Source organism: Corvus cornix, chromosome 5 (genome assembly GCF_000738735.6).
Source record: "Corvus cornix cornix isolate S_Up_H32 chromosome 5, ASM73873v5, whole genome shotgun sequence".
Taxonomy (NCBI): domain Eukaryota; kingdom Metazoa; phylum Chordata; class Aves; order Passeriformes; family Corvidae; genus Corvus; species Corvus cornix.
In genome coordinates this window covers 5,441,609-5,469,043 of record NC_046335.1, presented here as the reverse complement: position 1 = coordinate 5,469,043, position 27,435 = coordinate 5,441,609, and the positions used below count along the sequence as shown (strand labels likewise).

Below are 27,435 nucleotides of genomic sequence, written 5' to 3'. Positions count from 1 at the left end.
CACCACCAGAAGCTTTCCTGCACTCCCACAGAAACAGGAGGGTTTCAGCTCTGCCACTTAACACCAGACACTCCCCCAAGCTGACTGTGCCAGTTGGTCTGAGGACCACAGGGCTGAGCTTCCTGCCCTTGGCTTACCTGTGCCTGGAGCCCACTGACCCTGGGAATTAGATCTGTGGGAGGCTGCCATCACTTTGGCTAACAAAGGCCCTAAACTTCCCCACTAATTAAGCATCATCACCCATTTGCAGAGCCATCTAATAGTACCCCAAACCTCCCAGACCGTTGAGTTGACATGGAAACAAGAGTTGACATGGAAGCAGGAGTTGATGTGGAAACACAAACCCCGCTGCCTGTGCTGGCACTGCCACTCTTGGCTCCCCGTGGCTCCTTCCAAGGGCTCCACCCCAGCCACACATGCTGAGAGCTCCTGTTAAAGGATGGCTTCATTCCACACTGTAACCCTACAGCTCTTGCACCCCACGAGAGAGGTACAAGACAGATTCTCCACTAGTTTTGCACCAAAACCCCATCAAATAGACGGACCCACAGCCCAGCAGGACCAGCATGACGACCCTCTCCAATCCCGACCACCAGACACAACCCCATAAACAAGAAGCGCTTTCCACAGGAGCAACGCTTCAGCCGCTGTTTTGATTCCTCACTTGGTACATGTTGCTCCTGGGAAGGTTGAGTCATTCCACCTCTGGCTTGGCAATCCAAGCATAAACTTGCAAAACGCACACAGCCTTTTATAATGTTATCCTGAGAAACCTAAAACAGCTGCACTTTTGGCAGGAAAATACAGGACCACCAGTAAAATATCCAAAACAGTTGCATCTTTTAATTTATGACTGTACACTGTTTCCATAAAGAGTATATAAAACAGGTCAGATTTTATAGGTAAGACATAATAAACAGTCATACCCATTGATGCCGTAAAAGCATAGAAAAAGAGATTACTGAGAAATGATTAATTACAGTTTTAAAAACTGTATTTCTTGCACCTAATAACCACAATGCACAGACATGAGCAATGTCTCTGAGGCATTCTTGGTGAGATGCTGAAGGTGAGACTGAATTTGCATCCTGTGACTGAGTTGAGGTGCTTTGTACCAAGTTGTGAGAGAGTCTGGCCCTCACTGCCAGACACTGGTTCCCATCAGCACAGACACAGGCAGGGGAGCACAAAATAATAATAAAATAAACCTTTTTAATAGTGCTCAGTCCAAAAGAATCTACAAACACAGCAAGAAAGCTGGTCCCATCTCTTAATTTGCAAGGGGAGGTGGTTTGCAGAGAGCTCCTGGTTTGTGGCAGAACACATTTTATGGGTTTTAATTTTTTTTTTAACATTCTTGCTACTTGTCCCTTAATATTTTAAGAGGAAGATCTCATCCTTCCCAAAGGACTTTTAAAACTGCTGTGGGAAACAGGAGCTCCTTTCCACAGCTAGGAACGATGGGCACTGACAACAACAAATAATTTCCTTCAAAATGCTGGTGTGAAACTACCTCAACCCTCCAAACCAGAGAGTCTTATAAAAATCAATTCCCATCTTGGATTTCACTTCTATCATATTTATTTCATTGCACAACTTCATTGTCCCCTCATGCATGAAACAGTCCAGTGAAAACGGGATTATTTTACATTTCAATATTAACATAGGTTGGTTGTGTCTTTCTCATTACTTTTCTTATCTTCTCTCACTTACATATCACTGAAAGGAGAAAAACAGAGTCTATTGTTTCCCTTTTCCTGGGACATCTGAAATTGGAGCACTAGTTTCATAAGACAACCTGACTTCCAGTCACTGCAGCACTTGTAGTTAATTGGGAGGTGATCTCTGAAGCAATACAAAATCATTGCCAAAAAGGCTCCCATCGACTTCTACTGCACAACCTGCCCTAATTCTCCTTACTCCTGTGAAACAAGCACGGCCCGCTGCTGGCTGTCAAGTGAGGCCTTTATTTTCTTGTTAAGTATCTGAACTTACTGCTCTTGACCCATTTAATTACTGTGGTACACCAGGCAATTGCAAAGAATCTGCCACGCTGAAGCCACACAATGAGAAGCGAATGTTTTGCCGGCTTTTCCACACCAGTCCCCATCTGTGCTGCCTGATTCCAGCCATCCCCTCCACAGGAGAATCTCTCTGAACTGGATTCCTGGGGTTTCTGGCAGAGGTCAGCACATCTTTTCATGTACACCTTTACAGCAGCAGCAGGAAGAAGCGCTTGCCAAGTTTTATTTCCAAAAAGCCGAGCTCCGTTAGGTCTTGGGACCTGGAGGTAATTGCTCTCACTAGTTAGCAAATTCCAGCACACTGGGTCTGTTTTTCATAGGTTTATTTTAAGTACCTGTAAATCTTATAAGCAGAAACCAGGAAAAAGAGGTTTGCTTTTTCTGGTGCACGGTTTTTTAATGTAACTTGTTTTTACTGAGGGCAGACTAAACTCTGAAGTTAAAAAAAGCCTGCACTATTATTTTTGAGCAGGCCTAAATGGCTGTGTGTTCCCTGCCCCACCATTTCACACCTCCCATTCCCAGCAATGCCTATGCTCTGCTTCAGGCTCTGCCCAAACAAGCCCCCTTTCCTTGGCTGCAGCCTTTGGATGTTGATCTTCCCCATTAACCTTTCACGTCAGTTAAAACACGTCGTATTTTGTTCTTCATGAGCCTTGGGGGGCTCATTCCTGAGCTTCAGTTTTCTCATCACCGTGGAGGGGGTGGGAGGGAAAGGTGGGGGGGGGGGGGGGAAGCCTCCTGTTTTCAAGGAAAGAGGTGTAATTCACACTCGGTGTGGAGGCTCAGAATCAAGCTGGTCATTCCTGGGAGGGGGTTTTCTTCATGCTTTCTCTTTTCCCAAGGCTCTGACACAATCCTTCACCAGGACTGTGGAGAGCAACGTGGGCTCAGCGTGGCAGTGGCTGTGACGCCCTGTGCCTTCCCAGCACAGCCCAGGAGCCCCAGCCCCCTGGCACTGCTGCTGCTGCTGCTGAGAGCCAGAGGACCCAACAGCAACACCCAGGGCCACTGGCAAACATCCCCTCACTGCTCAGCAGGGTGGTCTTGCTTCAGAGAAGTTCGGGAAAGATGTCAGAAACAATCAAAGATGATGGAGAAAGGGCACAATCAAACCTGGCTAAACCAAACACCAACCAAAATGCAAACTGAAAATCCCCCAAACAAAAAGAACCAAACATCCAACCAACAAGCCCAAACCACCCCGTAGTATGTCCCTTCACCCACCCAACTGAAAGTACCAGTGCTAGGGATTATTTCACACAATCTTCCCTGGTACCCAAGATAAATACACTCCTCCCAGGGGTGTTTCTGCAGATGCACCACTTAGAGATACATATGGAATAACTGTGTATTTGGCATACAGATTTTTTTTTACCTATTAGGTATTTTATGGGAGTGAAGAAAAGAAAAATCATTCACAAGTTGTTTGACGAGGGAAAAAAAAGAAATCATTTAATTCTATTCCACAGAATGATTTACTACTCATCTGATTATCTGCAGTATCCAAGACAAAGTAATGGGGCAGACATTAGATCTGGGAAGTTTTCCAGATTCATCATTTAAATAATAAATAGTGGTTGCATAAAGCAAGCAAAATACTCCAGTCTGGAAAACTGTGTGAAGCATTAGCAAGGCAGTAGCATAGGCTGCTGCATTCCTGAGCCTTTCTGGAGACAGCATTTTCATTAGATTTACCAATCCCTAGGATGAGCTATTGCTGCATTACCCAGAGTGAGCTTGCAGAGTCTGGGTCTTGTCAGTGGAGAGAGGCACGTAAGGAACTGGACTGTGTCTGGCCTGGCTTCTGCTGAGGAATGTGTGGCCTGGGTTACTCTCTAGTCCCTGAGCAGGTACAAACTGAGCTCCTCTGCTCAGCTCTGTTTTCCTTTGAACCAGTCAGCTCTACCACAGTCAGTCTGTGCAGCCAAACAGAATCTGTTTATAAAATGAGCCGAGTTCATTGCTGTTCTCCATTAAATAGCCCCAGGAAAGGCATTTGGGAACAGGCCTTCACTGGGTGTTACTCAGATATGTTGTGGTTCTCCATCTCTCAGAGTCTAATATGGCTAAGGCAGGGCAAAAACACAAGGCACAAAGCTGGTACTCAAAGAAATCCAGAACAGCAATTCATCCTTCCACAGAGTAGCTAGAAACCTGATCCTCAAATTAAAAACAAACAAACAAACAACAACAAGAAACCTCCCAGTCTTTTAAGCATTTTAGCAGACACTATTTGGGCACTATGATTGTGTTCAGATGTTAACAGACCCACCACCTATGACTGGTGTCAGAAGTTCCTGCTGAACCCCAGCCAACACAGCCTGTTCCAACACAGAACTCAAGTTTAACACAGCCACGAGCTCAGCAAGGGCTCCTCACGAGCCCAACCCAATCCCTCCTTGCCCAAGGTCACACTGCCAGCCCTGATGGCAGCCAGGCACCTGCCAACAGCCACTCCTCTCCCCCACCCTTCAGACCACACAGACAAAATGGGAGAAAATCCATTTAATAGATGCAATCACTGAAGGAGTTCTGTTATTTGTTTGGGATTTTTTTCAATGCTTCTCTGTACACAGTTGCAGCAATCAGTATGGATGTGAAAACAGGGCTAAGCATGACGAGGTCCAAATATGACAGATCCCAAGGCAGAGAGAAAAAGAATACATTTTCACCCAGATTATGGCACCTTATGGATGGAACACAGCCCACAGTGCAGGGGTACAAGGAAAAGTCACTCTAAATACCACAACGAAGTCTTGGCTACTAAAAAATCCTGCCAAAGACAAGTGATCCAGCACAGACATCACCCCTGCAGCCCCAACAATCCCACCTGCAGACAGAAGTGCTGTGCACATTCAGCTTAGCTAACCAGGCTGGTTTGTTATTATTAATAACCCTGTTTAGCTGTGCTGCCTTCTGAGGGCTTAGTGAGCAGAAATCCCTCACTGAGGTGTCAGATGAATGCCAGACCCTTTTCCATGCCACAAACCTGCTCAGCCCATTTCACTCAGCCATGCCCCAGGAACCTGCCGCAGAACCATCGCTTACTCATGGCAATTCTGATTTCCAGCAAGGAAAAGTTACTGCCTTCATCTTGCAATAAATTCTGCAAAAGCAGATGCCTTCTGACTCTAATGGATCTCTTTTTGTTACAGTTAAGGATTAAGAAAAATCATAACTGAGAGTCTCAGCTCCTATTAGGTTTCCTAAGTGAAAAACTCTGTTCTACCAGAAATAAACTTTCCCAGTAGAAAAGACAGGAAACGCCCCAGCCCAGCAAATCAATAGAAGAAATATAGGACTCCTTGTGATTCTTTTTAACCTCCTCCATCTGCTTTTTCTAAATAGCAATTTGTTTCAAACACTGTCAGAGTGTCTTAGGGCAGGAGTGTGTCAACTGCGTGTGGTGAAACAAAGTACTTTAAAATTAAAACAAAACAGGTCTGCCACAGCACACCTCAGCTAGGATGGAACAGCACAGAGCTCTGCTACCAGACACTGAAAGAGGCAAAAAAAAAGCCTTGAAAAGTGATATTAGCTATGAAACAGCTGTCGCTGGTAAAGCCAGCTCTGACTCCAAAGGCAGAAATTAGTGATGAGTTATTCCCCCCTCTTTTCCTCCATCCTCTTCTCCCTTAAAATGTCCTTTATCTAAAGGGCAAACATTTTGGATCCTGGAAGCCCACAGCCACCAGTGACCTGCTGCAACAGCGACCCAGCAGCACCCTGGGGCTCAGTGCTCCCTCCCAGTCAGCTACTGCAGTGACCAATAAAGGAATCTCTAAGGGTTAAACATAAAAAAGGAAGTATTTTTATTTGATGTTTCACATAAACTGTTTCCTCTTTAATGGTGAAACACATTCATGACCTGTAAGATATATCTAATGGCCCATCTCAGTGAGTTTATCACAGATTACCTGTGAACTGGTGAGGGCAGTTATGAACCCTGGAGTAGAAAAACCTTTAAATGCAAAGACACAAAGTCACGGAAGCCCTCTCGGGGTGGGGAAAAGAACAGGATCAGATTTTCCCATACTACTTTCCCTGAAAAGCTTCCTCTTTTTGTGATGAAATCCAGAGTCCAGAGAGCAAACACTTCCACTGAAAAGCTAATATACCGGGGAGTGGAATGGGGGGAAATTTCCCAATGACAGCTATCTCAAAATACACTTCAGTACTCCTCATAAAAAACCCAACTCTTCTACTGGCAAAAAAAGAATTTTAAAGCAAGAGAAGTTTTAGAGAGCACCCAGTTCTCCAGCATTTTTCCAGCACTGCAATTCTACTGCTGCCCTGGTTTTTAAATAGATGTGAGACCAGACTCAGGTACTTGCATCTATTTAACACATAAATATTTGCTTTTGGAGTAACTGAGAAGCCAGTGCTGTTGCCTTGAGGTAAGATGAAAAGCGAAAGAGAAATTGAGATCAAAGGAAAAGGAGAAATGCCTTCTGCCCCCCAGAAACTGATATAATTTTAAAAGAAGTGGATGTTTTAAAGTGTAAAGACAGGAAACTAACGATGAAAAAGGTTTTATAGAATAAAGGAAGCTTTGTACTCCTCTGCCCTGATATGCATTTTGCACATTTCCTCTGCTGCAGGCTGGATGCAGCCCTGGGGCAGGACCTGCAGGCACTGCCAAAAAAATTAGGTTTGGACAACTCCAGTCCCACTGCAGGGCCCTACCCAAGAAGGCACCACCTTGATACAACTATTTCACGTAGAGAAGTCTGTGAACTCCAAGTACTATGGACTGCAGACTTTGAGACCGTCAATTTAAAGCCCTGCAGACTGTAGATATAAAAACTACTTTGAAATGGGACATAAACCCCTTAAATGGTGCAAGCTGACCTATTCCCATCTTCAAAGGGAACTGTAAATCCAATTACACCTGGAGATGTTACAAATGTTAACAAGTTAAATGAACCTCTTCTTTTCACTGAGGAGTTATCCAAGCTAGAGTAAATCCAGTGCATGTTTAAGAAATACATTTTGCCCCCCACATGAGTCCACAATTCATAGTGGGTATCTGCATATTCCTTTTGATTATAATAAAATACTACATTTAATCAGCTTCTCTTAGCATTTGATCAGGCAGCATCACTTCAGACAAGGTGTAACAGTTCCAACCTTAGAAAATGTAAATACCAGTGCAAGAGAACAGCCACTGCTGTCTTTGGAGCACTTGGTGATTCTGAGCTAATGTGGAAATCTTGAACACAGCTTCGAAAGTTAAAGTGATGACAGAGATCATCTTGTGTTGTTGGGTTTTTTTCAGTTGAAAAGAAAAACAAACAGCCCTGAAGCTGCTAAAGTACATCACAACCCCACTAAGGAACACATAGAGAAAGGAGGCAGATCCTCAGCTGGTCTAAGGCAACATGGGTTATAGGTTTCCGCCATTGCAGAGCGGATCCAAGACAATGATTATCTGAAAGTTCTCCTCATTTCAGCACATGACTGCCTGTTTTAAAATAAAAACAGGAAACGGAAAGCAGAACCTGCAAATACACAAATCCTTTGCAAGCAAAGGAAAACTAAAGGCTATGCAAGTTCTTTCTGGTCACGTGTTTCAACTCCATAAAGGATATTTTATACAAATTCTATGCTGACTTCTCTTTCTTCAGTTGTTGGGGGGCTTCCTCACATCTCACTTTCCTCCCAGTAAAATATTAAGTTGTTTGGATGGCTCCATACATGTCAGACTGTGCTATGTGAACAGTCTGCTTCTTGTTGCTCACAGTGCATCTCCACACCACACATTCCTGCCAGCTCCAAAATATGCACAGGCACTACCGTTTGGATGAACTTTTTTTTTTTCCTTTGCACCGCAAGGATTTCTGCTTCAACTTTTTCCCAAAGAGCTGCTTGGATCCCTCACCCCCATGCACGTAGCTGGAACAAGAGGTTAGTGTTTATTTCTAGAAGCCTTGCTCACAGGAAGCCTTCCTTCAGTGCGAGTGACTTCCGTAACTCCAGAGGGGCTGGGAGTGCTCTCGGATGAGCGGGGGCACCTGGTCCCCCATTTGTCATCGTCCTGAGGTCACCCGCCAGCTGTCTGTCCTCTCAACACCCGGCCTCAGCACTGTGCTCAAGGCATTCTCCCTCGCTCGGGTTTCCAGGTCTGGACTTCCAGATACAGTAAATCAATCAGCCCCCACAGAAAGTGCTCAAACAACTGCAAGGGAAGCATTTTAACACCCCTGAGCGGCCCCGCTGCGCACAAGGACACTGCAGTGCCCGCTGGAGCCCGGCACAGCGCTGCTCTGCAGGACTGCTATGGATTACGCTCGGGAGCACTGCAGAACTGCAGCTACATTTAGTCTGTGACTAAATCAGGCTCCGCTCATACTTGACCCCAGGAAGAATGTCATTGAACACAAGGGCTTTTTCTCAGCTGTGATATTGGATTTTTTTTTCCTTTTCAACAGCTAAAACAACCATTAAGCCACCATTTCTGTAATTGCAAAGCAGCTCTCTTTTTAGCATGTTGTGGAAATGTTTTGGCATAGACTGATCTCCAAATTCTTCATCTTTCCCTCTGTCCCCCAACTCCACTCTTCCTCCCACACACCGTGTTTAGGACAAAGGGCACCAGAAGAACATGGATGTGTATAAGTAATTATTATAACTGAGGAAGTTAACTACTGTTTTGTAACTTTCTACCTAAGACTATTTTCATAGGCTTATCTTTTTTATGTAAGGATAGCGCAAGCTCAGTTTTAAAGACACCACTGTGTCTTTGCCCAGAGCTGGGGGAACACTTCCCCTGGGCTAGACTCTGGGAATCAGCATCCCTTCTGCAGGCAAGAAGGGAGAACTGAACTTTTATTCTGAAAGCCAGTTCTTTTGGACACACAAACTCTTCTTTTAGGATAAAAGTTCCTTCCTGTTCTTCCCATTCTGCCTTTTTCTCTGTGTTCCGCACACCCCGCTGAGCACCATGAATCCCCCCAGCGCACAGCCAGAGATCCATATTGATGAACTGGGGCTTTGGGAGAGCTACATGAAAGAGATTCCTCCAGCACCCGCATCGATGTAAATTATGCATCTATGAGGCAAAGGGAGCCCTTTCTGAACAGAGCACTCAGTCAGGAACACCTACAGAAGGAGGATGGAGATGCACAGACATTTTTTTCCCTCCTTTTTAGCACATTTTGCTTGATGCACAGTTCTGAGGCAACAGAACACAAGGACAGTTGTGATTGTATCACAGAATCATAGAATGATTTGGGATGGAAGGGATATTAAAGATCATCCAGTTCCAACCCCCTTGCCATGGACAGGGATGCCACCCACCAGCTCAGGACACAACTGCAGAGGCCAGGATGGCTCCAAGCAGACAGGAGGTATTTTAGCCCCAGGAGCTCTGGTAAAGACCTTGATTTTGGGCCCAAGGCTGGAAAATGAAGTGACCAGAATGCTTCTAAAGGTTTTCTAGCATTGAAGGACTTGCTTTAGTCCCAGCAGGGAAGGAAAGAGCCCCTGGGTGACTCATGTATTAGGCATGGACACAGGCTTTGTCCCCAAATCACTGCTGATGGAAAAAAACCACCTGAACAGAGAAAAAGCTGGTTATAACCCCAGCTTTGAAATACAGTTTCCTCAGTCAGAAAGTCAGTTGTTTTCACTGTGACACAGCATCCTCTGTTCTGAATAGCAACAAATTCACATCATATGGCAATTCCAGTTTAATGTGACTCAAAACGCCACAAGAATTTCTAGAGGGTCTTTAGCTGCTGATACTGATCAGGTAAGTAAGTTGCCAAACCTAGTAATTATCTCAAATGAATAATTACGAACTCTTAGTTATTCATTTCAGATAATAAGAACCCAAAGTTATTTTCTTTAGGCAGAATACGAAAAGTGTAATTGCTGAAAGCAAATATTGCAGTTTGAATGACAGTATTTAAGGAAGATGAGATTGTTCAGGTCAAAAGAAGGTGAAAACCAGGTCACCTTCTCTTGCAGCTGACTTGTGCTCTAATGCTTGAGCCCCTGGCCGCCTCAGGTTCTGGTTGCTGCTGGTCAGGTCAGCATTTCAGGCTGATGCTGAGGATCAGGTTTACAGCTCTCAGCCATGCTGGCATTTGCTCCTCAGGAAGGCCTGGGAGAGGTGGGAGGGAACAAAGAGGGCAGGAGCTCGGAGTGAGGCTTCTCCTCAAAAGCATGGATGGGTGAGGGATGAGAAGCCTCTGCCCCAGTCAGGTGCAGCCTTTGGGCTGAGCTCTCAAACCCTGGCTGCAAAGGCACTGCATAGCCCCGCTCTGGCACAGGGCAGTCACAGCTCCCACAGGTGGGAGAGGAGGGAAAACAGTTGCCCTGTTCTCCTGACAATATTTTTTACAGGGGAATGAAGGAAAAAACCCAGTCCTTCAATCCTAGGCAATTTCCTCCTATCTGTCAGCATATGGTAGGAGCTATTTTTATTTGGCTTAAATATAAGGCATCATTAAGACTATTTTTCTGTTTTAACAGCTTGACAATTCTATTGTGAAATCTGGGTGAAATGCTCTGGATTTTATTGTCCTTCTCTATTGTGCCCTGGTAGAATTTCTAGAGGGGAAAATGCAGTGATGATAGGAGATCTTCATTTTACTCTTCTAAAAAGACAATGAGTTAAGTGTCTAAATTGAATCATTCTTTATATGATTTCTGTTGAATTAATTTTAATTTTCTGCTGCTTTCAATCTAATCCAATATCCTGAAACGGCAGAAGCACAGATATCAAACAGGAGTGTGTTGAGTTAGGCAGAATCCCTTAGTTCCACCAGGGAGAGAAAATACCAGCAGAGCTGTTACAGAGCAGTGACACCCACAACTGCTGAAATTCTCGATGGATTGTTAACAACTCGATTCAACTTGCAAACTGCATCCCCAAAATCTGTCTCCAAAGAAGTTGTGCCTACTGACTGAACTGATTCTGAAACTGGTGCATAAAGTGCCTTTTTAAATATTCACAGAGAGTGCCCAGAAATTAGTAGGGACTGCTAATAAAAATGACATTTAATAAATTTTCCTCCTGAGGAGAGCTCCCAGCAACACTAGGTGGCAGAAGGCTCTGTCACATTGAAGACACCTGCAGACAGATATATTCACAGAACTACTTGAGCTTGATTTTAGAAAAGCTAAGGGGAAAACAGTTGAAAGCAAAACAGTTCTAAGATCCCATTTTCCACCCACTCTTCCAGTTCTAATTCTGGCTCTGATATCCCTAGTGCACATTGTTTCACCATTTAAGCTACCCCAGAATGTGAATACACCTTCTAAACCTGAACCTTCAATCACATCTTATTCAATTCAGATTCAATTCTGTATGTGACAGGTGATTCTATTAAGCTTTTACTCAATTAAAAGATAAATTCACTGTTTAAAGAAATAAATGGCCACTAGGACAAGTACACAATAAAAACATACACTGTGAGTTACCTTGAAGCAAATTTGAAACCCAGCCTGGAATGCTCTTTGCTACTTCTGCAGCGGAAAGAAAATCAACAACCTACAAACAAACTCATTCAAAACTGCTCAAGAGTCAATGTGGAAAAGATCTGCTAAAATGGCAGCTGCTCCCTCGTGGAGATGCATTTTCAGGAATACTTTTGTAATTACATATAAAATTCAACTGGCTGTTTCTAGTTCTACATACTTAACCCTTTAAAAAAACATCTATGCTCCATTTTCCTTTATTCTGGCCACTCTATTTTCACCTCCTCTAAGTTTCTCTCTCATCCTTTATAAATCAAATACATAAGGAAACAAAGAGGTGCCCCTGCCCTGGTGATGTTAGGAGGAAGCTGTAATCACGGAGAGGGGAAAGCGAAAGCCAAGCACTGCCTAGATGCCAAAAAACAAAAGGCAGCAGGGGGACAATGACACTCTATTTCCACAGACATGTAGGTTTGAGTTGACAGCAAAGATTTCTCTGAGATGCCCATGGCTGCACTGCCTTTGCACTTGCTAAGCAGTGACACCCCAGACTTACAGCACTTGAGGGGTGCTTCCCCAAGTGTAGCTGGTGCCAGCACAGAGCTCAGTGCATCGTGGAGGGTTATTTTGCACCTCTAGCCATAGAGGCTGTGTTTAAATATAGTATGTTTTATCATTCACCATTGTCAGCAGTGGAAATTGTCATCTAAGCAGGAAAAGATGCTGTTGAAGAAACAGGAGGGGTTGGTTAGAAAGTAAAAATTATTTTGGCCGTGACAAGTCCTCTCACTGCCCATTTCGAGGGTAGGGGATCATGCCACCCATTGCAAATTGCTGCCTCAGAGTCAGAAAAATCAATAGTAGGTAGGAAAGCTGACTTGCCAAGGCTACAGCCACTGCCAGCAGATTATTAATGCATCTGTCTGCATTCTTAAATGTTTCCTAAGAAGCAGCTATGTTAACTGAAAAGGTGTGACGTGTCACCAGCCCTTCTCTTCTCTCCTCTTCATTTTCTCTCTATATTAAAACCTTGGCTACCAAAGAAAACAATCATGTTTCACCTCATCTTTTCCCAGCTTTTCTGAAGTTCAGTTCCTGCTCTAGAGCAATATATACAGTCTAAGTACTACCCCTGACAAGCTGTTTGACAGCCCGAAGTTGCACATCTATTTTACTCCCAGAGCTTTGGAGTTGGTAGGGTTTAGATGGGAAATGGAGGCCAATTAAAATAAACACAGACAATATCAATGAATTCTTCAGAAAGGCACAAGACAAGCAAAATGAAACACTACTGGCTTTTGCCCACAGTTAGAATTCAGCCCATCTCACAGGCTCAATGCTCTGGCTGAGGTCCAGAAAGACACTTAAGCACATGTCTTATTTTAAGCATGTGAGCAGCCTCATTGATTTTTCACTCATGCCAGGAAGAATATTCAATGCGCTTAAAGTTAAGCACATTGTTAAGTGCCTTCCTGGACCAAGGCCAGGCTATTTAGCCCGTGCAAGAGTGAGTCTAGAGAATATTTACCATTATTTTAACTTCTCAAGACTTTCTTTGAGATAAAGTTTTATGGTGTATGAAAATATTTCATTCATACGAGCAGTGACTGGCTCACAGCAACCTTCAGGGACCACATATTCTTCCCCTTCCCACATCTTCTAAAGCAGTAACTGGAAGGATTAAAGACACATAAGCAAATATACCAATAAAGAAAATTAGTTTTGAAAAGGAAGCCGGCAGTCTTACTGATCTAGACAGCAAAATGAGCCCCACAGTGAACAGCTGACAGACATATTAATTTTCAGTGAAAACTAATAAAGTCATTTGCCAATGTCCCATTCCAATACCAAGTCCTGTGCAGGAACTTTGAAAAGCAAGCTAAATGTTGACTGAAATTAATTATCACAATAAGCACACATTCAATTCCATTTCTCCTCCTTCCTTTTACATCAAGTTATATACAAAATTGAAGGAAAGGCCTGTTAGTGCTTCCTCAAGATGACCTCACCACATCAGAGCACTTTAAGAGATCAAAGGCACAACACTTTGCTCTTTGCTACAACAAAGTGATGCCATTTGCTATGTTTGCTACAGACAATTGGATTTTTATCTGGCTGGCATTATCCAAGCTCAGTATCATACCCTGAGTAAGAGCTAGAGAAAGGTGTTTAACAGTACAGCTAAGGAAAGCTGGACTGGGTCAGACTCATGCTCCCTCCACCCCAGCCATCCCTCTCCAGGAGCAGAAAAGGGAGTGCACAGGAGTCTGATCATTCCAGTGGGACCAGCAGGACACTGACAATTTGTTCCTCTTTTATAAGCAGATGTACCTTTTTACTTCAGTATTTGTTTCTTCCTGGAAAGTTTAAACTCAGTGGTGAAAGTACATAATTGACAGGGGGAGACATGAACAGAAAGGCAGTTTAGCACTCAATCACCTCTGAAATCTCAGGGCGGCACAGCTGTATCACTCATTGCTCTCACACCAGTGCAGCTCCACTGATTTCATGCTACCAAGCCCACATCCGATGGCAACTCCAGCCTCAGCACCCAACACACCACTTTAGAAACTGGGGCAGCAACCTCTGAGACCTCTACAAAAAGGAACTAAGATGACAAAGGCAGCCTGCAGACAAAAAAGACACTTCCTAGTGGATTCTGGTCTAGAAGTCTTCAATTTGAAAGAAATAATCTCTTTATTTTAAAATACAGTTTTACATATCTTATTGCTGAGATTATTTGATGAAGTTTTCTCATCTGTGCAATCAGAGCAGAAGGACAGTGGCACTGAGAAGGCTGAGGCTGGAAGGCACATAGGGGGAGACCACTTGGTCCAGCCTCCCTGCTCAGCAGGGTCAGCTCAGGCAGGTTGCTCAGGGCTGTATCCAGTCATGTTTTAGTAGCTCCAAGGAGAAGCACTCCACAAACTACCTGGACAACCTGTCCCAGTGTTTGACCTCCCTTGCAGTAAATGCATTCTAATAGAATGCCATGGATTTCCATTTGTGTCCATGACATCTTATCCTCTCACTGGGAATCACTGAGGAGAGTCTGGCTCTGTCCCCTTCTCTCCCTGCCCTCCATCAGGTATTTACACACATTGACAAAATCCTTCCAAGCCTCCCCAAACAGATGGAAAAGTTCCCTCAGTTTGACCTCACATGACAGATACCCCAATCCCTACTCACTCCAGCATGTCCATGTCTCTGGCACCAGGGATGCCAGGAGAGGAGGTGTCCCTCACCAGTGCTGAGCAGAGGGGAAGCATCATCACCTCCCTCGACCTCCTGGTGACACTGCCTGGCAGAGCCCAGGAAGTTGGTGGCTTTTCTTCCCCACAAAGACAGGCTGCTGTGGGGTGCTCCAGGCCCTTCTGCAGGGAGCTGCTTTCCCAGCAGGTCAGCTCCCAGCCCGTGCTGGCACATGGAGTTATCCCAGCCCAGGTGCAGCACCCTGCATTTCTCTTTGCTGAACGCACAAGATTGCTGTGACACCATTTCTCCAGCCTGCCAAGGTCCCTCTGAAGGGCAGCACAACCATCTGGTGCATGAGTTGCTCCTCTGGACTTTGCATCACCTGCAAACCCGCTGAGGGAGCACTCCTTCCACAGCCAGGCAGGGAAGAAGAGGGTAGGCAGTGCTGGTCCCTCTATTGACCCCTGGGGTGTACCACAGCATCCTGCTTTGCTTTTGAAATCCACAAATTAACAGGTATGTTAACAGCACTGGATTGCATTGGTTTAACCAGTTGCCATTTTTAAATTTAGATGGTTAAATGAGTGCAATATTTAAATATATGAAAGAATTTAGTCTGTTTCTGAATAGTATCTGCTGGTTCAACTTGTCCTTAAAAGTGAACTTCCTTCAATAAAACTTTGAAATCATTTATGACTTCAGAGGGAGAGACAGACTTCTCTTTCTGAGCTGCTTTAGTATGTAACTAACCCAAATGGTGGATTTTCTTAAGAAATCATTTCTGCAGACAAAATCACCCCTTCACTTGAAGAATCCAGAGCAACAAGAAAGCTGTATTCCAGAACTGGGATTACAGCCAGTTTATGATGGATAAACATTGAATGCTTATAGCATAATTATAATGTCACAGCATTTGCTGCCAGAATTACAAAAAATATTCTTAAAATTACGCCCTAAATAGAATGGTGTTTAGTTTAGCTAAACTGAAGCACACTCCAAGAAATGTGAAAAAACAAACACCATGATTCCAAATCTCAATTATGCATACTAAGGGCCTGTTTTAATGAAAGTATATTTAGTGGCTGAATAAAATTTCTCAAAAAATAATGTTAAAGATAATGAATTCCCAATGTCCAAAAAAGCATCACATGCAATTTCATCACTGACTCATGTAAACAAACCTCAAATTTAACCAAATGCAACTGTGATCAATACTGTGTCAATCTGAAAGTACCTGGGGTTTAAGGCAACAAAACCAGATGCAAGGATGAGTAAAAGTTTGGAACTCACAAACAGAATGGAGTTCTTGGCTACTAAAAGTTCTGGAACAGTTACACTGACAGGGAGAAGCCAAAAGAATGAGAAGTTTTGACAGTATTGCCACATTTAGCAGGAAGAAAGTCAAGTGCAGGAGGAATAAAAGGGAGATAGTTTGCTACCATTGTATGTTATTTAACTTTTCTCTTTTAAAGATGGCATCCTCTACTTGAGGTAGGGACTGTTCCACACACCTCTGAACTGTTGTACAGTGTCTAGGGATGGACTTGCAATTATGTTCCTAGGCACTTTTGTAAGGCAAAACTCAGCAATAAAAACCAAAAAACCCAACCACATAAAATATAAACACTGCCAGATTTACCAACATATTCTTGAAAAAGCAGTAAGAGTTACTGAACAGTGAGACACAAAAAGGACAGTTACATATAGGAGATTTGGGCCACAAAAGAAAAGGACATTTGAACTGATTCTACCTTCACTGTGAAACAAAACTGGAGGGTTGTGCATGACCTGCCCACCAATGCTCTGCCGTCCATCACAACCTCACAAGAAGGTGACAGACAATAAAAAGTTGCCTACATCAATCCCTTTTTATTATTTATTTTATTTATCATCTCTTGGCAGTAACACTTATCATGAGGAGCAGTGGAAAAACCCATGAACTAAAAACAAAAATAAGGCTGAGAGGGGAAAAGGTGTCAGAGTGGAGAAAAGGGGAGTTTTATTTCTCTAGACAATAACCCCTACCATGACAGCCTCACTGGCTCCTTCTCCACTGACAGGAAATTTCTGTAAAAGAATCATGTGGTGCTGGAACACAAAACTGCAGAGGTTCACATATGAGACAGGCTATAGGTCTGACATGGGACCAGTGAACCAAGTCAAAAGCCCGGTCCTCTCCTCTGCCTTCCAAATACTAAAATCTTAGAATGTGGCAGAAACCTGTTGACTCTGACAGCATTTAAATTATGCCAATATGAAGCCAAAGCAGAACACCTAACACTGGCAGAAAAATAAGAAGCCCGGGACGTCCCTGCTTCACAGGGTCTCCTGGAAGTTTTTATCTTCACAAAACCGGGCAGAAAATCCTAGAGGACCACAGAGGGGCAATGGATTTATGAGGTCTGAGAATCCTCAAACAAAGAGGTAGTTGAGCTAGTTGATTTTATTATTTTATCCCTGAAAGCTTAAATAATAAAAAAGTTAAAGCAGAGCAAACGCCTACTAGAAAAGCATAGTGTCAGTGTTGTCCTTTAGGCATGTTTCCCTCCACACCTCTGGAAAGTTGTCTAGCATTTGACATAATCGGGAAGAAAAATTTTCTCCCCTGGCAAAGTCAATTAACTTCACTGTATTTGTATCATCTGTCAGAGCTGAATCTGCTCCTTTCTTCAAGTCTGACACAAGCTCCTACACCTATTTGATGGATCAAACAGCTTATATAGAAATTACTGTGCTTTAAAGGGAAGTTCCGTGGCCATGTCAAGTCAAAAGCTGCAAGACAAGAGGTGAGTGATTATTCTATTAGTGTACACTCCCCTGGAATATTAAAATACAGCCAAACTTTGTACTGACGTTTAAGCTCTTTCATGCAATTTGCTATTTCATTATGAAACTCCTTTAGTCTTCAATCATTAGAGACATCTGCAGAAAATTAAAGTAGGTCTTTCTCCTGCTCTGTGTTCTTGAACTGCTTAATTTCTCATATTATTAAGATATATAAGCTCCTTGCTGTAACAAGAAATGTAAGAAATAGTGTGGGCTGCTGCTTTAACATACTGCCACAAACAGGTATATGCATGTTTATGCACTGAGTGTTATAACCAAGCTTTTTATCTTAAGGCTACATAAAATATTAGTGCTCTGTGAAACACCGTTCAATGTGATGTCACTAGATTACATGTCACGCCACTCTTTGGCATCATAAGTTAATTGCCAGATCTCACCACATTTTATGGTCATTATAACTCAGGCTCAAACCCATTTCCCATCAGCTCCAATTTAATGTTTGCTGTACATCAATGTATACACCTCCTGATTAAAGGCAGCAGAGGAGAGAAGGGTAACACACACAACGTGCTTAACGCAGTTCTCCAGTTAAAACGTGAACACAAAGCAGCATGGTGGGTAATGCAGGAATGAAAGAACTTCTCCATTGAAATGCCTTTCCTCGTAATTGACTGTTAAAAGCAGCTAGACCAGTAATGCAGCTCTCCCAGGTGGCAGCCAGGGACTGGGAGCACTCACTGGATGCATAACTGGGAAATAACATCAGGGTCTCTGTGGACCCACACTCCACAGATTTTAAGTCCCTGAGCAGCACTGAAGAGCACATCACAGAAGAAAAAGTCACTCCTATTTGGGCACAGCCCTATTCTGAATTAAAACACCAAAGGCACTCGGACATTCTGTTGAGGAAGGGGGTTTGGTCCAATAAAATCTCTTTCCTACCAGAATCAAGCTGATGTTTGTATTGAGCTGGTGGAGCAGTGCATCACATCTGACAGGCTGCTGATGTGATTGAAGGGCAGAGAGCACAGGACTGTATTGATCTCTCAGCAGCAGGGCCAGCACTCCACGGAGCTCACTTTGAAGTAGCCCCATACAAGTATTGCATTATCTGCCTCATGAGTGCTGTGCAGGTTTTCAAAGGCTTAAATAATATTATGGCACATAAATCTACTAAAGGCTAACCTGATGCCCTTTGTGAGTGAGAACTTCTTGTACTACAAAGGTTCTATCAGCTGGAGCCATGGAAGAGCAAAAACCACAGGGGAAGCAGAGCTGGCTCTTCCCAGACCACCTCTGTGCTACTCCAACACGGGCTGGAGCACACGTGAGCTAGAAGCCATCTCAAACACAGCCACACACACACTTTACCATGAGTTTTGAATGATTTTCCTAGAACTCTTTATGGAGGTTAAATCTGTATCAATGCAAACTCCTCATTTTTCGTACAGAAAAGATTCAATTTTTTCAAGGAAAATAATCTGGTAATACTTCCAGAGGAATGCTATGGCTCTTCTTTCTGAGTTAGCTATCCTTCTGCATCAGAACTCTTATCCCTCAAATCCCCCTGGAGTACAAAAGTTCCCACTATATGCTCTGTCCATTTAATGCACTGCCACTGAATATATTCTACACTGATCTATGGATTTGTTTAACCAATATTGATCTCAAATTTCTTTACCCCGACAACTAAAATTGCTTCACCCCAAGAGCTAACACACCCCTCAGTGACACACCCCAATGAAAAGCTCAAGCTCACCTTTAGCTTTACAACAAAAGCAGGCAGTAATTTATTTAAGTACCATATTCAAATTAGTTTTCTTGGGTGCTTCGCAAAAGAAAAAAATTAAGCATGATTTAAACTGATAGATCTTAAGAAGCAAGTGTAAATGGGGATTCATCATTCAAAGAGGTATTTTCCCTGCAGGGACCTCATTTTATCCTAGTGATACTCAACAACTTTCATCTACAATTTGAATGAAAATATTAAATTCACCCATTGCAGAATGCACATCTGTCAAAAAATCTGAGGGGGCTGGGAAAATGGATAAATGGTTCAGGCTAATCTGTAGCACTTACTAACGTGGACTTTTTCCAGCTAGAGACGGCTTAATGGCAAAGGTCACACAGCCAGGAGCTAAGAACAGGTCACACAAACACAGCACCACAAATTAATTAATACTGGAAACAACACAGATAAAATGGTGGCTGACTTACAAAACCTGAGCTCTGGCTTCTTCTGGAGGCAAGGAGGTGGGTACAGACACAAAGTAGCACTGAGCAGGGGAATTCAGAATTCACCCTGGTGTTCTGCAGTGAATTCTCTGAGTGTTACCTTCTCTTTTCTGGGGCAAAACACTGAGCTTCAACTGCACTTGCTGAAAAAAATCACTGCATTGCCAGACCTACAGAACACCTAATAACACAATAGCAATAACAGCAAGGAGTTATCACGTTGTAAATGTAAAATGATCCATCACAATATCTGCATACACACTCAGGCATGCACAAACATATGTATCAATCAAGTAATTCCAGCAGAAATGACAGCTTTCCTGGGTGCACAGATCATGCCCTCAAAGCAGTTATTCCTGGTGCCCTAAATCCTACCTTCTGCTTGGAAGAATTAATGGTACCACTGCAGTTTCTTCACCACTTTGGCAGGAAGCAGAGCTTTGGGGAACTCTCATCCTCCCCTGTATCTACCCTCACCATGTGGCAGCTATTCTTCTGGGAGCACCCAGGCTTTTTATCAAAGGAAAAGCAGAATTTTTGGAAAGAGCTCATTAAGAGAGAATTTAATCACTGAGTTTATGTGTAGGAGAAAAGGTGAAGGCAACCAAGGAACATGCATGCTTATTTAGATGTCGCTTTCCTATTCAAGAAATTCTGCTAAATTTAGCATGTCTTCTGAATGTTTTTTGTTTAGTTTTTGGTTGTTTTTTTTTTTTTTTTAACAGCAGAAATATTTTAAAGCCTCTCCTTTATTTGTATTTCTTGCTTTTCATATTGTTTTTGCTTTCTCAAGGAAACTGGCAGCTGAAATGGTGTTCTAAAAACAAGTTACACACATTTAGCAGTGTTGCCATTTCAAACACCAGGCTCAGCTGAAACTGCCGTGTGGTAAGATGATGCTGTTTCAGCTGCTGAAGCCCTCAAAGGACAAAAAAACGCTGAATAAAACCAAAATATAAGTCATGAGTCAACAAAAACTCTGGGATTTGTTGCAAATAACATCTTTCAAAGCAGCCCAAAATAGAGGATGCACTGCTCTTCACAGACCAGGAGCCTGTACTGTCACCTCCACCCAGCCACTCCAGTTTACATGGCTCTCTCTACTGGAAGTAGCAAGTACTTCCCAGAACCTAATGCTGATACTTCAAATTTTCAGATATTTCCATTTTTCAGATAATTAACAGAAGCACCTATGGGAGAAAGGAAAAAAAAAAAAGAAATAATGCACACCTGCATGAGGATGGCATGAAATGGACCCATACACAAGCACTGAAATCTCATCTGTTGGCAAGCCCCATTCATAAAGTCTTTTTCTAAGGGGATAAAAATAGCATTAAACGAAAATACATTGATTTTCTTTGCTTTTTCTGGTCTTCAATTCCCAGGGCAGACAGCCTGTAAAACCTGCTGCTGTAGTACATATGGGCAGCTGATCGGAGCAGAGAGCTCCAGGCAAGTTTTCAGCATTTGTTTCGAAATACAGGAAAATCAACCAGCAGCCAACATCTCCCAGAAAAGCCAAATACCTACAAACTCGGGGATGAAGAGCCTGCAGCACCAGCACAGGGCTCCACTGCCCACCCTCTGTCCTACAGGTAACTGCATTCCTTTGCTCCATTTGCAAACATCCCTGAGCCATGTGAGCACACTCTTCAATTATATGGAAAGAGCCTGTGAGCACACACAGTTCATCCACCGTGTTGCAAAAGAAAGCAGCATCCACCCAGACTGCCCAAGGGCAGGAACATTAAAGACACTTCTGTAAGGTCTAATCCTGTTCCCACTGAAGCCACTACAAATTCCTCTGCCAGGGCTGGGAGCAGAAGTGGACCTATGTTGAGCTTTTATTTATTTTTAAACCTATTACCCTCAGCACCCAAACAAGTTTGATGGGAATTTTTCAGAATAGTGTTTTGACACCTGAGCCAAAAACAAATCAGGGAACATATGAACTTCCTACAGCTCTTTGGAGAAGGCAGGGAAGGAGTCTGGAGGTGTTAACTGTGAGAACTCATGGAAAATGGTGAGCAGGGAGCTGCACTGAGCTATCCTTGCTGTCATCTCCAGGGTCTGTTATGATACCGTCAATTGTTCAGGTGTTTGTAGAATTGGACACCACCAGTTTTGTATGCTCTTCTGCTAGTCCAAGCTTTTCCTAGCACATTTAAGGCCTCAATAAATTGCATAAATACAGCAGACCTAAAAAAAATCTATAGATCATTTCTGGGTGAGCAAAAGAAAGAGAGAGAGGTAATAAATGCAAAATACAAAAATACCAACTTCAGTGACTGTCCTTAGACAAAAGCCTAAAGATCAAGAAGGATCCTATGGCCTGGACTGCTCAAGGCAAGGGACTGCTGAGCCACAGCAGACTCCTGAAAGCAAACTCCAACTTGCACTCACACCTTCACAACAACACTTGCCTTGCTCCTGGGGAGAAAAAGAGCAGGGTGCACCTACATCATGGAACAAGGGAAAAAATAAAAAAGGTAAGATACAGTTTCCATATTTCAGGTTGTTTGCAGACTCTGTATCTGTGGGACTTTTCATTCCAAAATTAACTGTGTGCTGAAGACAGTCTGGAACAGCAGAGCCTTTATGCTTCCAAGCTTTGAGACGGCCCCAGAGTGCAAAATCTCTTCTCTCTCATTTCTGGAATAGTTTTTGACAATTAGTAGAATCAATGACCACAGAGCAAGAAGTCTGCCCAATCCATCAGGGCCTAGATGTGAAAAGAGGGGGAAGAGAGAGAGAACCTTCTAATGACAGGAAGGGGAGAAGAAGTGTAGAATTTTTTTGGCTTTATTCAGGAGCATTTCCTCATGAATTCTGGAAGAGAGTCAGGGAATAAAGATAGCAGCCAGCACTTACCTCCTGCATCTTTTTAAGGGAGAACTAAAGAAATGCAGCAGTAGCAAATAAAGGAAACCATAAGTAACCTTCTCAGTGCAAGGCAGACACTACCCCAGTAGAGAGAGTTGGCACAAAACCAAGGTATAGAGGCTGCTTGGTAAATTCTCAATAAATATTAAAAACACAAGTGTGTTGATATCCGCATTTTTCCAAAGTTGCTGGAAAAATTAAAGCATGGGTCGATGCTCCTGAGAACAGAGGAGTCAGTAAGATCCCCAGGTTTAGGGGAAAGAACAAAGAGATGGAGAAACTATTATCTTGAATCTCAAATAATGTCGACAGTTTCCGGAGATGAGAGAAAAGCGCCTGCACTGGAGCCAGGACCACAGCACCTTTTCCATCTTCCCAGAAAGGCTCACCCAGCTTTCAGAAGTGAGAGAGCAGAGGTGCCTGGAATCCAGGCTAGTGGAATGATGCCAGCAAGACATGGGACCTCCTCTTTCTACAGGCTTCCCCCTCTTTTCTCTCCTCATCACAGGTATGTCCATTGTTCCTATCGAGTCTACAAGGACAGACGAGAAGGAAAGAAAAGAGACTGCTTTGTTTTCCACAGAGGGCAGTCCTCATGCTCTGTGCTTATACATACATATATATATTTTCCATGTATATATATTCCTCTGCAGAGGAATAGTGGAGACCAAGAGCACAACCACCACCGGGTATCAGTAGGGTGTTAAACAGCATGAAGAATTTGCTCACCTTTACCATCATCTTAGAAGAAATACCATCAGGAGAAGATCTGACTGAATCCCTAAGCAAAAAAGCTATACCTGCAACAAGTCTGGATTGATGGGTCATTAAAAGCAGTGATTAAAATACCTTTTCATTTATTTATTAATTTAAAAAAAAAAAATTTAAAATACAGACGAAACACAACCACTTCCAGGACAACGGTAACCAAGCATGTAGCAAGTGTATTACACCAACCTCCATAATAAATCCAACCTGCTAATATTTTCAACACTGTATTTGTTCTGGCACATTTTTGCATTACTCCAACACTATTTTAAACAAATCCTTTCACTGAAGAAAATGTCAATGTATCAAAACTATTTTTTAAACTAATGAGCTTCCTTTTTTGCAAAGCAATTACTTTAAGTACTGAAAGGGTTTCCATGACACCCTCCACTTTCAACTGACAAATATCAGCAATAGTTGGATTTAAAACAAACAAACTGAAACTCCCAAATCAGCAGCGTTTGACTCAAGGAAAAACATTAAATGTTTTCAAGCAGAAGCATTGAAAAACTTATTCTTACTGAAAGAAAAAAGTATGTACACACACCTGCTTTTCTATCAATCTAAGCAGGAAACCATTTCACTGCTGCATCATAAGTAGAAGAAAAGTGCTTATTAAAACATTAATCACAGTCCATTATATTCTGACTCCATACCAGAAGTTCCCATTACATCACTGAAAATATCTATTAACCAAAACCTGATTCTGACAAGTTACAGAAGTGTAGTGTTTAGGATTTAGTAATGTAAAAGTCAGTTTTAGAAGAACAGTTACACAATTGATTTTGCAGTGGCAAGCAACTATAATTAATTGGTTTTGTGACATTTATTACTGCAGTGGGGTTGATTTAACTGGTGTTTCTACTGTAAAATTATTAAAAAATTATTTCAAACTTCATCTACTTTTATTAAACACATTTATTGTGAAGGTATTTAATACCCGGGGCTGGCTAAACAATTTTAAAACGTGCTGGATATACCAGTACATGTAAAACTGTATTGTCTTGTGTAAATATGGGCCTTGTTTAGAACCACGTCTCACAGGAAATTATGCCAAATGAAAACCATCTCCCCTTCTCCTCTCCCACTGAAAAGGATTTATGTTTTTACATTTAATACCAGTTAAAGAAACAAAAATATGGTGGCGTTACCTTCAAGCCTGAGCAATAGCTCAACTGTGAAGTCCCATTATGTTCAAACCTCTGCTTTGTTATTAGAAACACAGCTTAACTCAAATGCTTCAATTTGGAAGAGGGAGAAATGAACAACTCAATTCTTTCTGGAAGCCTGGCACTACATGTCTTGTTTACCTAGAACAGTTTTCAACTGACTACTACCAAGGCTTTAAAACTGAAGCCATGAAATTGGTTCCTAAGTGTGTGTACATAATCTCCAGCCAACCATTTTAACTGTGGGTACTTTCCTCAAATCCCTGTAAGCAGCACCACTAACACAAAAAAAAAAAAAAAAAAAAAGCTATAATGCATGACAGGAAACACATATTGTGTTTTTTACCCCCTTGACCCAACATAGACGAGTCTCTAACTACAAAAGGCACCTGAGATAATAACCTTTAACCTGTCCTTGGACATCTTCCAATTTCAAAGATCCAAAGAGCTTCAGTCAAGGTACTTTTAGGGTCCCCCCTTCATATCCAAGGACTTCTTTCCATGCAGCAGCTCTGGCCTCAGTTACCCCTAAAATCTCTGCTGCTCCACCAGGTGTGATGGCCATCTGGGACAGATGCACACACTGCTAGAACGGAAGGAGCCAGAAACTCCAATTCTTTTATGGGTGTGGAAGACTTGGATGGGGTTTTTTTGTTTGCTGGTTTGATTCTTTTTAAGGAAACTGGGAAAAATAAGCAAGGGAACACACATGTGATGGGATACCATTAACTCTTAAGAAAAGTTCTCCGGTTCCACTTTTCCCTCCAGTGTGATCTAATCTAAGGGACCACAAGGTCAATATCAAAATATGAAAACAGGCTACCAGCCCAACCCTTAAAAATCTTGTCATCCATCACTATCAGGAGTGAGAGCAGTTACATACACAGGATGAAATTTATCAGTGGAATTACTGACTTTGGCAAGTGACACGCTCCTGCAGGAAGAGATCCCTCACTCCTACCACTAAGCACTCTTTGGAGAAGCTTTAAACATTATAGACTCCTTCAACAAAGCCATCTGAAGGGGGTTAAAGAATCACAAACTACTGCTTCAAAAGCTGCAGAAAGCTTCAAGAAAGACACCCCCCCTGTGCTTCCCTCTGCCATTTAAGGAAACTCAGAACTTGCCTTTTCAGCCATTTGATACCTGAACAAAGTTTTCATTCAGAAGGCTGCTTTACAAGTGTATTTATCAGCGTCAGAGTCAAGATGATGCACCATTTCTGGCTTTATTTTCCTATTTAGGAGTCAATTTTGCTGGCTGTCTCTGGCTAAATATTTTCATTTTACATACCCCCCCCCTTCTTAAAACAACAGTGTTGAAGGGCTCCAAAAGCCTCTCTCTCCTCCTTTCCACACTTCCTTTTGAAATTTTTATTGCAACAAATTTTTGCAAATGCTTCAGAAGACAAATTCAAAGAGGGTGCTCATCATCCTTCTACTTCAACTACATCTGAGACCAAATAGTTTAAGATTAGTGCATCCAAATAGACCCTTCAGGAGAACATGCCAGGGTTTTCTTAGATTGCTCCAGAGCAAGTCCTTGTCGTGCCATCTCTCCTGACAGCCAAGCACAGAGCAGGGGTGATGCCCAGATGTTGATGAAGAGGAGGATGAAGAAGAGCTCAGCAATGGGCTTCCATGAGCTCCCCCACTCTCTACCACACAGACTTTGCCCCCCATGACTAAGGTGTTCCTGCCTCTGTACTCTAACACTGGGCTTAAAGAAAGCATTTGGGGGCTCTGTCCCAGGAAGAACTACAAAAGCTGGAGGACACTGAGGCCCTGCTGTTGTTGAAATGAGAGATAATCAGGACAGATCTCTTCTGCATGTACAAAATGTATTGTTTTTCTTGTGGCAACCACATAATTCCCAGTGCAATTATCCATCTGGCTGAGGAGCCAGAGAAGTACTCAAAAAGAGCAACCTGATGGAGTGCAGGAGAAACAAGGAAGGAAAAATGTAGAGAAAAAAGAAAACAACTCAGCACAAAAACCACTGATCTCAAATTTACCACAGAATTTCAGAGATGCAACAGAAGTCCTAAAGTTAACTTCTACCAAAATACAGCAGCTAAGGAGGAAAGTCTGTGGACATAAAAAGTCACAAGAGAACAAGACATCAATAGCAGTATCAATGCAGGGGATGGGGGGAAGGATGGAAGCAAAGAAGGGCTTTCAATAACAGATAAAAACTGTCACAGACAATCAGGTCTTTTTAGGTGGCTGGTAGTAACAAGGCTTTGATTTGCTGAGACACAGAGAGCACAGAAAATAGGGCATTTGGCCCACACAATTGCTGGATGCCTCCTGACACATTATAATACATCAGCAGACAGCTTTGCCTTACACCTTTCAGCTGCCCACTTAGCAGCACTGCCTCCACACCTGCAGTGACAACTCAGGGTTTGCCTCCTACAAATTCTCAATAATAAAGCCAATATTACCATCCTGATTTTCCAAAGTAATTTTAAATATTTACTGCTTGATCCCACAGCACAGTTTGCAGACAAATCTCCGTTCCATTAAGGCTCTGAAATTCTTTTTCTTCTTCATACTGTAAGTATTTTAATAAATGTATGATTTAGTATTCAACAAGCCCACACTACAGAAAGAGTATTCTGGAATAAATGGTATAATTACATTTCCTACAGCGACCTTGTAATCTCCCGAGTATTTATTCTAGACTAAACAGCCTTACTCAGCTGCCCTGTGTCTGATTGTCGATGAAAGAAGCTTGTTTGACAACTGCTTCGAGCAGAAACATATTTTTTCCATGATTGCATGAAAAAGTAAAAAACCATTACCAGACCGGTATTCTGAGCACAGAGACTCGTGTTAGATTGATGAGTTAATTTGGAAGCCAAACGCCAACAAAAACAACCACCATGGACATTCTGCTGTCATGGCCAGCTTTTGAGGTTCATTTAGTGGTACACACACAGC

General features: G+C 42.6%; 1 protein-coding gene across 3 annotated transcripts in view; it reads right to left on the bottom strand.

The window, feature by feature from the left end:
- MNAT1 (MNAT1 component of CDK activating kinase) overlaps nt 1-27,435 on the bottom strand; it is a 119,230-nt gene that overhangs the window by 1,557 nt on the left and 90,238 nt on the right. The gene's annotated exons all lie outside the window — the stretch shown is intronic.